This window comes from Papio anubis, chromosome 10 (assembly GCF_008728515.1).
Source record: "Papio anubis isolate 15944 chromosome 10, Panubis1.0, whole genome shotgun sequence".
In the NCBI taxonomy this organism is placed as follows: Eukaryota; Metazoa; Chordata; class Mammalia; order Primates; family Cercopithecidae; genus Papio; species Papio anubis.
Genome location: NC_044985.1, coordinates 122,738,939 through 122,753,034, shown reverse-complemented (window position 1 = coordinate 122,753,034; position 14,096 = coordinate 122,738,939). Strand labels below are relative to the sequence as shown.

General features: G+C 54.2%; 1 protein-coding gene across 1 annotated transcript in view; it reads right to left on the bottom strand.

Moving 5' to 3' along the window:
• Nucleotides 1-14,096, bottom strand: part of TWIST2 (twist family bHLH transcription factor 2) — a 58,915-nt gene that overhangs the window by 1,456 nt on the left and 43,363 nt on the right. The gene's annotated exons all lie outside the window — the stretch shown is intronic.

Below are 14,096 nucleotides of genomic sequence, written 5' to 3'. Positions count from 1 at the left end.
TGTGTGTTTGTGTGTGGTGGTGTATGTGGTGTGTGTTTGCATGTGGGGGTGTGGTGTGTTTGTGTGTGGTATGGGTGTGTATGTGGTGTGTATGTACAGTGTGGGGAGTGTGTGTAGTATGTGGTATATTTGTGTGGTGCATGGTGTGTGTTTATGTGTGTACGTGGGTATGTGGAGTGTGTGTGTTTTTGTGTGTGTATTGTGTGTTTGCATGTGAGTGGCATATGTGTACTTCCTGCAGTTTCATCATGCATGTTGTTTCCTGCACCCCCCACTGTGATCAAGACACACAATTCTTCCAGCCCCACAAGGTCCCCTCCTGCCACACAAATGACTTCCAAGCGCATTTGTGGGCCAATCCAACTGTGGGTGTGCCAGGCTCGGTGCAGCTCCGGGCTGCAACCTGCTGTCCCAAGCGCCTTGGAGCAAGAACCCACTTAGGCGCTACCTAGAGCCTTGTTCCCACCTGCAGGGGAAGGAGACCCAGGCAGGAGGAAAGTCCAGGTCCTCCAGGAAGCCGGGGTGGGGACCCCGATGCCGCACGGCCCTCTGTGCCCGCCAAGCTCAAAGAGAAGGTGCTGGGAGGTGGCCGGGGCCAGCGTCTGAGACCCAGGGTGCACAGGGATGTGGTGTCATAAGCCCAAGGTCTTGGGGCACTGCAGTGGGGCCCACAGGGCAGGGGACATACCACTGGCATCAGCCCTTGGTCGGGGGTGTGGCGAACACAGGTGGGCCCCGCACCGCGCCCCAGGGCTGCTTCTGCCACACACCCAGGCCAGCCTGCAGCAGCCCCCAAGCTGTGTTGCTGTCCTGCCAGGTGACCTGAGCTCTAGCAAGGATCTCTGAAGATTCGCCCTGAGCCCCGGGACCTTTGCTGCCCACCACAGGGCCTGGCCCATGTTAGGACTCACTCCCATGCCCGTGGCACAAACATGAGAATAGCCAATTGACTGGCAGAGCTCGTGGGAGGCCAGTGTTCAGCGAGAATGTGTTCAGCGAGAATTATTAGAGAGCTCCCCTCAGCTAAGGGGCAAACCAGCGCAACAAGACCCTCCTCCCCCAGAGGGGCTGAGCGTGGTGGGAGGGGTGGGTGTCGGCCCAGAGGCAGGCATGGGCTCCCCAAGGCAGCCGCCAGGAGAGGGGCCACCGTGAGGATTCTGCTGCAGGGAAGGAGGTCCAGGGAGGCCCCAGGCACTGGGGACAGGATGTGGAAGCCACATGTGGAAGCTGGGGGAACGTGTGATATGGTGCTCGGTGACATCGCGTGTGTGTGTCTGTGAGTGTGCCCACTAATGTGAGAGTGTGTGAGTAGGAAAGAATGTCCAGAAGTGTCAGTGTGTGTCCATGTGCAAGTTGTGTAAATTGCATGTATGAGTGTGTGCATCATGTAAGGTGGTCTGTGTGTGTGTCAGTGTGCGTGTGTGTGTCTCTGTGAGCATGTGCATCCATGAGGTCTGTGTGTCCCTGTGGGAGTGTCCGTGTGCACGTGTATGTGTGTGTGCATCCATGTGAGTGTGTTTGCCGTGGAAGTGATAGTGTGTATGTTTGTGAGTGTGTACATCCATGTGAGTGGGTCCGTGTATGTGTGTGTGTGTGTGTGTGTAAGCATGTCCATCCTCATGAGTGGGTCTGTGCGTGTCCCTGTGGGAGTGTCAGTGTGTAGGTGTGTCTCTGTGTGAGTGTGTGCATCCGTGTGTGTGTGTTTTCCCGTGGCAGTGCTAATGTGCATGTTTGTTTGTGTGTACATCCACGTGAGTGGGTCCGTTTGCCAGTGTGTGTGTGTATTTAAGCATGTACCTCCTCGTGAGTGGGTCTGTGTGTTCCCGTGGGAGTGTCAGTGTGCATGTTTTTGTGTGGGTGTGTGCATCTGTGTGCGTGGGTCCGTGTGTGTCCCTGTGGGCGTGGGTGTCTGATGCTACACAGCAGTGTGTAAGGGGGATGTGTGGTTCTGCTCCTTCACCCCCAGCCCTCTCCCAACCCCAAGCCCCAGGCTTCACCCCAGCAGCCTATATCCTCAGAGAACTCCAGGAGCATTTACTGAACCAAGGCAAGGGTCTGAAAAGGCCAAGACATATTTTCCCCGAAACCCATGCATATGTAAACCACACACACACACACACACACACTACTTTTCAAAGTTCAGAGCACTCCAAATATTTAAGCCTTTTTTAAGTGGTCCTGGGCAGAAAGTCAAAGGCTGCTCTCTCTTGGAGAATGTGGTTGTAATTAGATAATTAATAAGGGGGGGGTAGAGAAAGCTAAATGGAAGCCTTCCTCAGTGGGAGGAAATAATTACCACAGCTTTTGATATATGAGCTGAACCAACCCTCCAAGGGGAAATACCGTATCATCCATGAAAAGCCAAAAATGACAGGGGCCATCCCCTGGCCAGTGGTGGGTTTCAGGGTTTGCTTCACGTGCCCGAGGGGACCCAGGCTCAGGCAGAAACGGGCGGCAGGTTCATTAGTCTTCTTGACCGAGAGCCTCCGGGCCTGGCCCCCTTGATGTCACCCTGACCCCAGCCATGTCTGCTGACATGGGCCGCGTTCTCTGCAACAAATGTAAAACATCTGGGGCTGGGGAGTGCCTCCTGCATACACAGGCCACCTGGAACTCTGTGCATGCGTCCTGCGTGCAGTTACCTCCCTGTATCTGCCTGCCTGGGCCAGGAGTGGGGGGGTGGGTGGAGCTGCAGAGCTGTGGCTGGACCAAGAGGGTGCCTCAGTTGTCTCTTCCACACCAGACCGGGCCCTAATGGGCAGGTGAAAGGCCCCATTCAACTCTATATCCCCAAGGCCTAACAAAGGGACAGAAGCATTAGGAAAAAGCTAGGAGAGGCAGGGTGGGCCAAGGGAGACAGGTTTTACTCTAAGGCCATTTATCCATCTCCTCACCTGCTCACCCATGCAGCCACCCAGCTACCTACTTCCTTCCTTCCTTCGTTCTTTCCTTCCCTCCTTCCTTCCTTCTTTCTCTTTCTTTTCTTTTTCTCTTCTTTCTTTATCTTTCTTTCTTTCTTTTTCTTTCTTTCCTTCTCTTTCCTTTTCCTTCCTTCCATCTTTCCATCCATCCATTTATTCACTGATCCATTCACTGATCTACCATCCATCCTTCATTCCCTCCACCCATCCATTCATCTATCCATCCTTCCTTCCTTTTATCTATTTATCCTTTCACCAACTCATTCATTTTTCCCTTCCTTCCTTCCTTCCTTCCTTCCTTCCTTCCTTCCTTCCTTCCTTTCTCTTCCTTCCTCCGTCTTCCCTTCTTTCTTTCCTCCCTTTCTTCCTTCCATTCCGCAACATATTTGAGCATCTATCATTGCCAGGAATGCTGCTAGTTGTTGAAAAAGCTGAGATGAATCAGAGAAATCTAGCAGGGCAGAAGCATGTTTGTAAGCAACTAGAACACAGAGAAGACACGGATCAGTTTGTAAAGTGCAGGTAGACTCTACAGCAGAAAGGGAAGGGCAAAGAACCAGCACGGCAGGGAAGAAGGCTGAGGGGTGAACACACATGTGAAATCTCCTCTAGTCAGACACACACACACGAACACGCACACAGACACACGCACATACACCCATCACACACATACCCCACATCACACACACCTCACATTAGACACACACTACCTCAAACACACCTCACGTCATACACACTACATCACACATCCCACATCACACACCTCACATCAGACACACCCCACATAACACACACCCCATATCACACACTACCCCAAACATACCTCACATCACACACACCACATCACACATTCTCACATTAGACACACACCACATCACACACACCTCAGCATCACGCACACCCCACATCACACACACTACATCACACACCCCACTTCACACACACACCTCACCTTAGACACACCCCACATCACACACACACTACATCACACACCTCACATCACACACTACCTCAAATACCTCACATCACACACACTCACATCACACATCCCACATCATACACACATCATACACACACATCCCACATCACACACACACCTCACACACACCCCACATCACACACACACCTCACATCACGCACACACCCCACATCACACACACACACCTCACGTCACACACACCTCACATCCTGCACACCTCACATCACACACACCCCCATCACACACACCCCACACACTACATCACGCTCATACTCCACATCACACACCCACATCACACACCCACATCACACACACCCCACATCACACAGACATCACACACCTCACATCACACATGAACCCCACATCACACACACATGCACACACCACACACACACCCCACACTACATCCACACCTACATCACACCCCCCACACCACACACACTCCATATCACACACAAACCCCACACCACACACATACATCACACACATAACTCCGATTCAACAAACTCAACACCACACAACCCCTACACCACACACACTACATCACACACACACCCCACATCACACACCTCACATCACACACAACTCACATCACACACTACATCACGCACAACTCACATTATGCATGAACCCCACATTGCACACACACACACCACACACACACCCCACACGACATCCACACCTACATCACACACCCCACACCACATTCCACATCACACACACACCTCACACCACAACATATGTACCCCAATTCACATACATCCCATATCACACACATCACACACACATACACCCTGATTAACACAAACCCCACACCACACACACCACATCACACACACATACTCCATATCACACACACCCCAATTCACACAAACTCCACACCACACTCCATATCACACACACATATTCCACATCACACATACCCCATATCTCTCTCACACATACATACACACACACACCATTACACACCCGAGGTTCCACCAGGGGACCCTGGAGGGGCAAAAGTGAGGATCAGGGGTCAGAATCTGGCCACAGAAACATGGGCTGTGACCATTGTCCACATCACGGAGTGGATGTCCAGGACATTCACTACCCTGAGCTTTCCCTGCCTCTCCTCAGCCCCTGGCATCACCGCAGAGGAGACTTTGCCTCCACAGGATCCTGGCATTGCCCAGTTCACGTGAAAGGGACTGCCACCTGGCAGTCTGCCCTCATCCCCACCTTCTCTCCCTCCCCCACCACACCCTCAACCCTGAGCTTCCAGATGCTCAGGGCTAGGGAACGTGCCAGGGTGAGATCACAGCAGAGTTCACAGACGTGGAGAAGTCCCAGCTGCCAGCCACCCCCATGGGTCTCAATGGGTCCTGGCCACCCCACAAGGCCAGTCCTCTCTTCTCCTGAGTGCCTGGTGGGCACAGTCCTTCAGTGGGGGCTCTCAGTCCCCTGCCGAGTCTGGACACAGCCTCCTGACCCCTCAGACACCCACCTCAGCCACCCCGAGTCGACCAGAGGTATGGGACCGCTCAGTGTGATCAGTGAGACCTGCCATCGGTGTGAGCGCACAACAGACAAGGAGACACCTCAGGGACCCGAGGGCCACTCAGGGGCACCTGCAGGCTGAACACCTAGCAGAGGCCTCCGAACAGGGAGGCAGCCTCAGAGCAGCAGAGTTCACCCTCCAAGGAGGGGCCTGGATAAAACCAGAATTGTCTGCTTTAAAAAAAGGAGCCATTAGGAAACAAAACAAGGACTGCTGGAAATGACCAAACAAATACAAGGAGAAGAGTTTTAAAAATTTTAAAAATGAAAAAAATACTAATAAATCAGAGACTGCTCCTGGAAGTCTCCCAGCATGCTGAGCAAAAGGCAAAGAAAGCCGGGCACGGTGGCTCATGCCTGTAATCCCAGCACCTTGGGAGGCCAAGGCGGGCGGATCACTTGAGGTCAGGAGTTTGAGACCAGCCTGGCCAACATGGTGAAACACTGTCTCTACTAAAAATACAAAAATTAGCCAGCATGGTTGGCATGCACCTGTAATCCCAGCTACTCCAGAGGCTGAGGCATGAGAACACTTGAACCCAGGAGGCAGAGGTTGCAGTGAGCCGAGATTGTGCCACTGTACTCCAGCCTGGGCAATGGAGCGAGACTCCAAAAAAAAAAAAAAAAAAAGTGAAGGAGAATGGATGGGGCAGAGGAACGTGTCTCCGCGTTCAGGATTATCTTCAGATTATCAGGATAATCTTCAGATTAAAAGGGAACACCAAGTTCCAGGAAGGAAAACAAGAGGAGGGGCAACCCAGCTGAATCACAAAGAAATCTCTAGACTCTAAGAGTAGGGCAGCCTCCTACGGCTTCCAGACCTAGACAGCCAGCAGACGTGTGCTGGCTTCCCACGAGCTCACCACCCCCACTCAGTGACACTCCCAGGATGTCCAGAGTGTTGGTGGAAAGAGCAGGGCAGCCCGGAAAGTCCATACCCAGTGAGTCCAGGGACCATGCGGGAGAGCGAGAGAAGCAGTACAGCCACAGAATGTGCACCGCTCAGCGGCTGCTTCTGGGAAATTCCCCTAGAAATGCCTTCCGTCCAAAGGAAAGGTATTCCTGGGGCTACTTTGTCTGCAAGTACGACAACAAATGACGGGCTAATCCCCCAGTGCAAAACAAACAAATAAGAATGTTGGGGAGAAGGAAACGGGGTGTAAGGAAAATCTTGAGAGACTCACCGTCAACTGGAGGCAGGAGTCCGGGGGATGTACAACACCTAGAGCTGCCGGTCACACTGGGCACATCTGTGGGTCCCTGGTCACCCCAAGCTTCCGTTTGCCCAGTCACACAACGAATAAGGACAGCAGGAGCCAGACGGACACCAGGCAGTTGGATTCGTGAACTCACACTCTTAATTCTTATGCTGTCGGAGTTACCAAACTCACCCAAGGAAAGTAGGAAACCCAAATGTATCGATAACCATCAGGCACGTGGACCAGGTTACCAAAGGTCTGTATCTACGCCACAAAGAATAACAAACCCGCTTGTTTTATAAGAGAATTAAATAGAACTTTCTATGAACAGACAATTCCCATCTATATTAAACTATTCCAGAACCTAAAGATGAAGGACCACTTCCCATTTTATTATTTATTTATATCTCTCTCTTTCTTTCTTTTTAAAGACTTTATTTTCTTAGAGTACTTCAGGTTCACAGCAAAATTAAGAGGATGGTCCAGAGATTTCCCATATACCCTCTGCTCCCACCCATATCCAGCATCCTCCATAAAAAGACGACACAGTTTGGACACCTGACGGCATCAGAACCAAAGGCTAGAACGTTGCCGCCTGTGAATCTAAATACAAAAAATCCTAAGACATTAGCAAATCAAGTCAAGTCAGGTATTTAAAGAATCAATTCCGGATGACCAAGAAGGGTTTATTTCAGGAATACAGAACGTTTACCATTCGGCAATCTGTGAAAGGAGGGACGGTGAGGGCATGCCGGGATGGGCACAGAGAGGGGTGTTTGCAATTCCAAGGCTGGGTTTCCTGAGCCGTCCCTGAGACGGTCCCTGGAGCCTGGCCCCAGTCTGAAGCCCAGCTACCACTCTCTGTGGCGCAGCCTTGGGAAAGTGGCTTCACCTGTCTAGCTCTCAGTTTCCACCTCTGCAAAGCACCTAAGGGGGGTCACAATAGGACGTGCTACATCGGTGCTGTGAGGGCTCAATGAGCTACTTCACTGGAAAGGCTTGGCCTTGCCTGGTCTATGGTCAACATGCGTGTCACCAAAAGAACAGGAGCCCAAGAGGGCAAGGAGCTGTTTTCTTCCCCAACTGGGTCTAGAACAGCTCCTGGCACTTTGTAGGTGCTCACTAAATATTTGTTGAAAGAGGGACTACAATGAAGAGACCAGAGAGAAACCAGCAGCTGAAGCCTTAGGGATACCGGGACCGTGCAGATCAAGCAGGTGGCCAGTGGGCACATGGCTCGGCAGGCCAAGGCCAGGACCGGATAGATGATGGACAGGGCTGTAAATACCAACAGCAAAGAGGCCAGTAACACTGGGCCGTGCCAGGTTGGACGCTGGAGGGCAGCAGGGCACAGATGGCAGCCTCTGCCCACCTTCTAACCCAGGCACATACTATGTAGGGGAGCAGTCATCGGTCACATTGCCCAACCACCACACAGTGCCAAGGGGCCCACCAGAAGCCAGCGCTGGAGCTGCCTGACCACAGGCTTCCAAATAACAAAGCTGCGGCCGAGTGAGCCTGGGCAGACAGAAAGACCACAAGACACAAGGACCAGGACCCTCTGCCAACTTCTCCCTGGGCCTCCCCTCCAGGGCTTTGCCCAGCCAGCCCCCACCCCAACGGAAGCCTCAAAGCCCTTAGCACAAGGGCACGATCTGGAAGGCTGGGCCGACATGGGTGCCTTCTCCCTACAGTGTCAGAGCACTCACCCCCCACTCAGGGGAGAGGAAGGAGAAAGTAAGGCCAGCCCCCCAGGGCAGCTGTGCCCAAGGAGCTCTCGCCCACACTGCGCCCACCCTGAGCTGTGTCTCAGGAGGGGCTGGCGGGAACCTCCCTTTTGTACCAATCCAACAGACCCAAGCGACCTCTGCATCCACAACAGCCTCACGGGCATTCTAAGTTCTTGCTACCCAGAAGTTGGTCCCCCGACCAGCAACAGCACCATTCCCCGGGAGCTTTCAGAGACGTGGTCTCGGGCCTTGGAGCCTCAAAGTCAACATCTGCACTTTGACAAAATCTCCAGTTCTTCTAAGACGTTTTTTGGGCAGAAAGACGAGGCTCAACATATCCGGCCTTGTCATTTACCTCCCGTGACAATTCAGCCCTGCTGAGAGGGATCAGCTGAAGCTGGGCCATACTGTCACACAGCTGGTTAGAGGCAGGATGCTCCCTGCTCCGGGCTGACCCCACCCCCAGCACCCAGGCCCCGAGATTGCGTTCACCAGCTGCAGTTCCTCCGAAGGGCCCTGACACACCCTCCAGCCCTCTTGAGACAGTCTCAGGCAGGCAGGAGGGCCTGGGGGCAGGCCAGACACTCAGTGGACACAGCTGTGCACCCAGGCCGAGTCCAGCCCTGTGGACCATGCCTCGGTGATCACCCACCCAATGGGCAGGCATCAGGGTGCCAGCAGCAGGCCCATGGGGACTCTCGGGAGAGTCCCTCCTGCTCTGCCGAACAGTTTCCTTGTTCCATCTGGGTAAGGGTTCAAAGAGATCATTGGCCAGCGAGGGCTGGACGGCTCCGGGGAGGCTCCCAGCTTGCTGCCAGTCCGGGCTGGGATGGGCAGTGCCAGCATGAAGCTGGCCACCTCCACCCCAGAGCCTCCTCTCCAGTGCACTGTCTTTTTGACAAATGCCTTGTCCAGAGGCGGGGGAGGAAATGCAGAGTGCTGCCTTCATGGTAGAGAGTGTGACGCCTCCTTCCAGGCCACATCTGCACAGCGAGCACTAAGCAGGGCAGGGGACCTCGGAGGCTGAGTAGCTGAGCACAAGGCTGACCCTGAGCAGGAGAAGCCACCCGTCACTAGGGAGCCAGGCACCAGGGTGGCCTGGGTTGGTGGGGCCTGGCATGCCAGGAAGCCAGCTGCCCTGCCACCCTTGCTGGGTGCTGTAGGGGAAAGGTGGCAAGGGGGGCCCACTTGGTAAAAAGGCAGGTGTCTTTGGGGGCCAGGCTCCCCTCCTCCTGGCCAATCTCTGTGGCTCCTCCAGCTGTGAGCAAGTCTTGGAAGCTTGGGGCACACGGGGGCAGGGGGGTGCGCAGAGGACAGAAAATCACAAGGGAAACAGCAAAAGCTTGCCATCCCCCCTTAGCCCCACCACAGGACCGTCTAAGAATCAGTGTCTGCACCCAAGGCAGAAGTGTGGCAGGAGGAATGCAGGGACACCATGGCTGATGGCGACTTTCAAAGGGGGCGTTAGAGGATTTGGTGAATATTTCTATGGGATGATGATGAGCCTTAGAGGAAAGGGATGGAAAGCAGGCTCTATTCTCTCTTAGAAGCAAATGGGAATCAGGAAACAATCGGAATTCTGAGATTAATTTGTTCTTTACAACGTTCCCCTGAATGGCTCTGCCAGGGTGCCCCTCACTCCTTCACCTGGGTGCCTCCCTCCCCTTAGGGGTGTGCCTACCTTTCTCCAAACTGAAGCAGTGACTATTACAGGCAGGACCCTCTGGTCTCCGTTTGCGGGCTCTGAGTGGAAGCCTCTGCCATGTGATTCTCAGCAGACCAGTGAGTGACAGGGAGGCCACCACGTGCCCACGGTACTCCAAGAAATGGGCCAGAGCTAAAATCCCAGAGCATGTGTGTGTGTGGCAGGGGCTGGCCCCATTCCACTCTGGAAAGTCAGGCCTTCCCAGGAAAGACTGCATGGGTGAGATTCCCTCACTCACACCCCAAAGTTCCTAGGGTGTCTGCTGGTCACAGAGAAATGTACTAGGCGCTGCCTGCTCTGAGCTCTTACGGGGCCTTGATGATTTTTGTGACAAGTGGCTCAGGACGTGGTCAGGTGGCAGCCTGATACTAGGGAACCAGCTGGTGACTTGGGATAAGTCACATCCCACCCCACGTTTCTGTGACCCAGGTTCCTCCATCTGCTCAGGACACTGAGCAGGCCAGTGCTCAGCTGGCCTCTGAAAGGACACTGCGCAGCCAGGCGGCCTCCAGAGGGACTTCCAGCACCACTAGCTTGAAATGGGGTCCTGCAGGGTGCCTGTTATTCCAGCACAGCCTGGTGGCCCTGGGGATAGTGGCCTGTTTGCTCCCCATGCTATGGATGTCTCCCATGCTCTCTGCATCCCTCTCTGCTTTGATGGCACCCCAGGCACGCTTTCAGATGCCCCACACACGGGGCATTCGCCGTCAGGATGTGGAGGGCCAGTAGACAGGGTGAAGTCAGGCGAGGACTGCCGAGCCTGTCTTCCGGATCCCGCCCCTCTCTCCCGCCTTCATGACTCATGCCTCTGACCCCGGCTTGCCTGCTGCGCCTGAGAAGGAGAAATCCTGCTGGGAATGTGGGAATGACCGTATTTACGACGCCGGGGCTCCCGGTGGCTATTGGCCTGGCCTGGCCCCTCCAGGGGAGCAAGGACTTCACGCCAGCTGGAAGCCAGGCTGTCTCTCTCCCTCAGCTTGGGCTTGGCTTCAGGGACTCAGGCTGACTGTGCTTGGAATGGCCTATCTGGCAAGGAGGAGTCAGCCCAAGGAAACCAGGGGAGAGGGCAAGCTTGTCTGCAGCGGACCAGGCCGGCTCCCTCCTGCTTGGAGACCCCAGCACCACTGCAGGAGGGGCCACCCTGCAGAGCCGCTCCCTGTCCACCTGGCAACCCCCAGGCTCTCCAGGGCGGGCTCTGCCGGGGCTGAGGCTGCAGGGTCTGACCCATCCCTCAGGATCCGCCCCACCCTCTTCCTCTCTGCGAGACCTTCCCGTTTCCCCACGATGAGCATCCTGGGAGCACTGCCAAGGGACCCCTCCCAACTTTCAGAGATAGCGAGGGCTGGCCGGCCACGAGAAGCCAGATGGCAGGAGAGTATTCCACCTCTCCCAGTACCTGGGGCCTCCAAGTCCCGGAACCCCTTAACTTCTCCAGATGCCACCAAATTCAGTCTCCAAATAAACCCCAAGAGTGGAAGAAGGTGGAACACAAATTGCCCTGCGGTCCCCGTTTCCAGCTGGTGGTGCTGGACGCCCCTCTGGAGGCCATCTGGCCAAGCAGTGCCTTTTCAGACACAGAGAGACTGCGGCCACAGGAAGGTGAGGAAGGGCCTGACATACTCACCAAGCAGGTGCAGAATCTCCCCCAGAACATGCAGGTCAACTAAGCCCTGGGCTGGAAATACCTTTTGTATCCACAGCACTTATACACTGGTCCAAACCCGGGGCATGAACTTTACAAATGTCTTTTCACAGAACACATGAATTTCTGAAGACACAGGCCTCCCAGCGACAGCAGCAGCAGCAGCTAACAAAAGTATGGACAGAAGGGCTGCTGGTGTAGGGCACTCTGCCCAACGCAGGCACATGAAGACGAGTAGGACGAGGCTCCTTCCTTAGCCAGCTCACAGTTCATTTGGGGAGACAAGCAGTGGAACAAATCACTATCACAAAACTGTACTAGTAAAGGTATAATAAAAGTACATTCGGGTCTGCAACAGTCTTGTTCTAAAATATAAATGTATTATAAATATAGGTGATGACTGCAAAAGTTTTATTACAATAAAGAGATTACAAGGTCCACAATAAACATACAGGGAAGGTGACAGTTATGTTTCTGAGGGTTTGGAGAGCTCGTCACAGAATTCGGGATTGCAGCCAGGTCTTCAAGGAGGTCAGTCCCGGTTGAGAGGGATGGAAGGGCCTCGTGGGCACAGGCAGAGATGAGAGGCACAGCCAGGAGGGTGGGGAGAGGGAGTTGGGGATAAAGAGAGCATTGACTCTGGGGAGGGGGCAGGAATTGGCAGGACTCCCCAAGGCGACAGGGAGGCTGGGAAAGGTTCGGGGGTCCACAGACACCATCAGATCTGCCTGTCAGAGACAGCTCTGGCTGGCAAGGGACCGACCCCAAAGTGGGGCCTGGGCAGGGCGGCTCCCCCAGTGGCCCAGAGGGAGGCCAGGACCACACGGAGACAGCAGCTGTGCAGGCAGGGCGGCAAGGGGCCACCCACCAGACACAGTGACCCACTGAGTGTGGGGGTGGCGAGGGGCGGCTGAGGGGTCCCGCTTGGGTGGCTGGGTGCATCCTGACCCAGAAGCTACACTCAGATCTAGAGAGGAGGAGTTATCTCGGGGGCAACAAGACCTGTGTCAGCCACGTGGAGCTGCTGGAGTCCTCAGGACACCGTGAAGGGCAAGTCCATTCAGCAAAGGGACATGCTGGGAACCCCAGAAGAGGGTGGGGGCTTCGGAGGCCGATTCTCCAGAATGAGGCCAACTTTATTCTCCCCTGGGAGAGAGGAGGAATCGGCACAGAGGTTGAGATAATTGCTTTGCTAGGATTTGAACCCAGGCCTCTGGATTCCAAAGATGGGCTCAGATTCCTGATCTACACCTCCATCCATGGCAGAACTGGAGGAGGCAGATACTTAGGGGCAAGCGGAGGGGGAGGCTGGGAAGAAGGTATCTCACAGGAGAGGCAGGGCCGGGGAGAACTGACACCGGGGGTATCAAGGGAGGGCTCATGAGCACCACCCCCTGCTAGCAGGAGGACCAGGCGTCAGAAAGGTCACCAGGGTCCAGGACTTCAGAAGGGCAGGCTCAGCCGGGTGCAGGCTGCTGCAGAGGCCGGGGGTCGGCACTTCCACACTTTTGATGGGACAGCGAATGTGCCAGAAGCTGCGAACAATGGCTGTCGGCGCTTGGCGCTTCCTGAGTGCCGGGCCCCACACTGTATGTCTGGGATTCGGCTGAAGGCTCTCAACCATCTCACGCAATCAGTGCTCCCCTGTTCCATGTTCTGAGCCTGAGCACACGGAGGCTTTGAGAGGCAGGAAGCCACTCTGCGCAGAGAGCGGAGGAACAAAGCCCTGGGAATTAAACCCAGGTGTCCAGGCTCCAGGGCCTGTTTTTAGAGTGGCGAGGCACAGGCTGTGCTTCTGGGGAGTGCAGAGCCTGGAAAGTGTGGCAGAATGATTCTGGGACTGTCTCCCTTGAACGCATTTTACATGGGGGATATAAAACTGTTCTGAATAATTAAACAACACTGACCATAAGCCATATCTGTAACTAAGGCCAGTTTTTAGTTCTTCAAATTAATCCTGAAAAAATAGGCCGTTTTTAAAATGTGAAACTGTTTACAAGAGTAATTCTACTTAAATCTACTTCAGTGGGCAGCCTTTTTTTTCAAATGCCTCTGATAAAATAAGCTACTTTTGAAATTTTTTGCATCTATTCACCTATATTCAGAAGAATGCAAAAACCTAAGGAATGGCAGGAATCCTACTATAGTTCAATGCCGGGTCCCACAAATCCCTGGGAACCCCGATTTCAGCTGAAGGTGTGGCAGAGGTGCTTTTAGGCCTGCAGAGTTGGAGTTTCTGGCAGAGCAGCTGGGAGCGTGGTTAACCAGGCCTTTCTGCAACAGGGACAGGCCTTTTGCTCCCCAGGCTCTGGACTCAGTTACTTTTAGCCTATTTCAGATTCTCAAACTTCTGCACCACATGAATAAAACGGAGCTCTGTT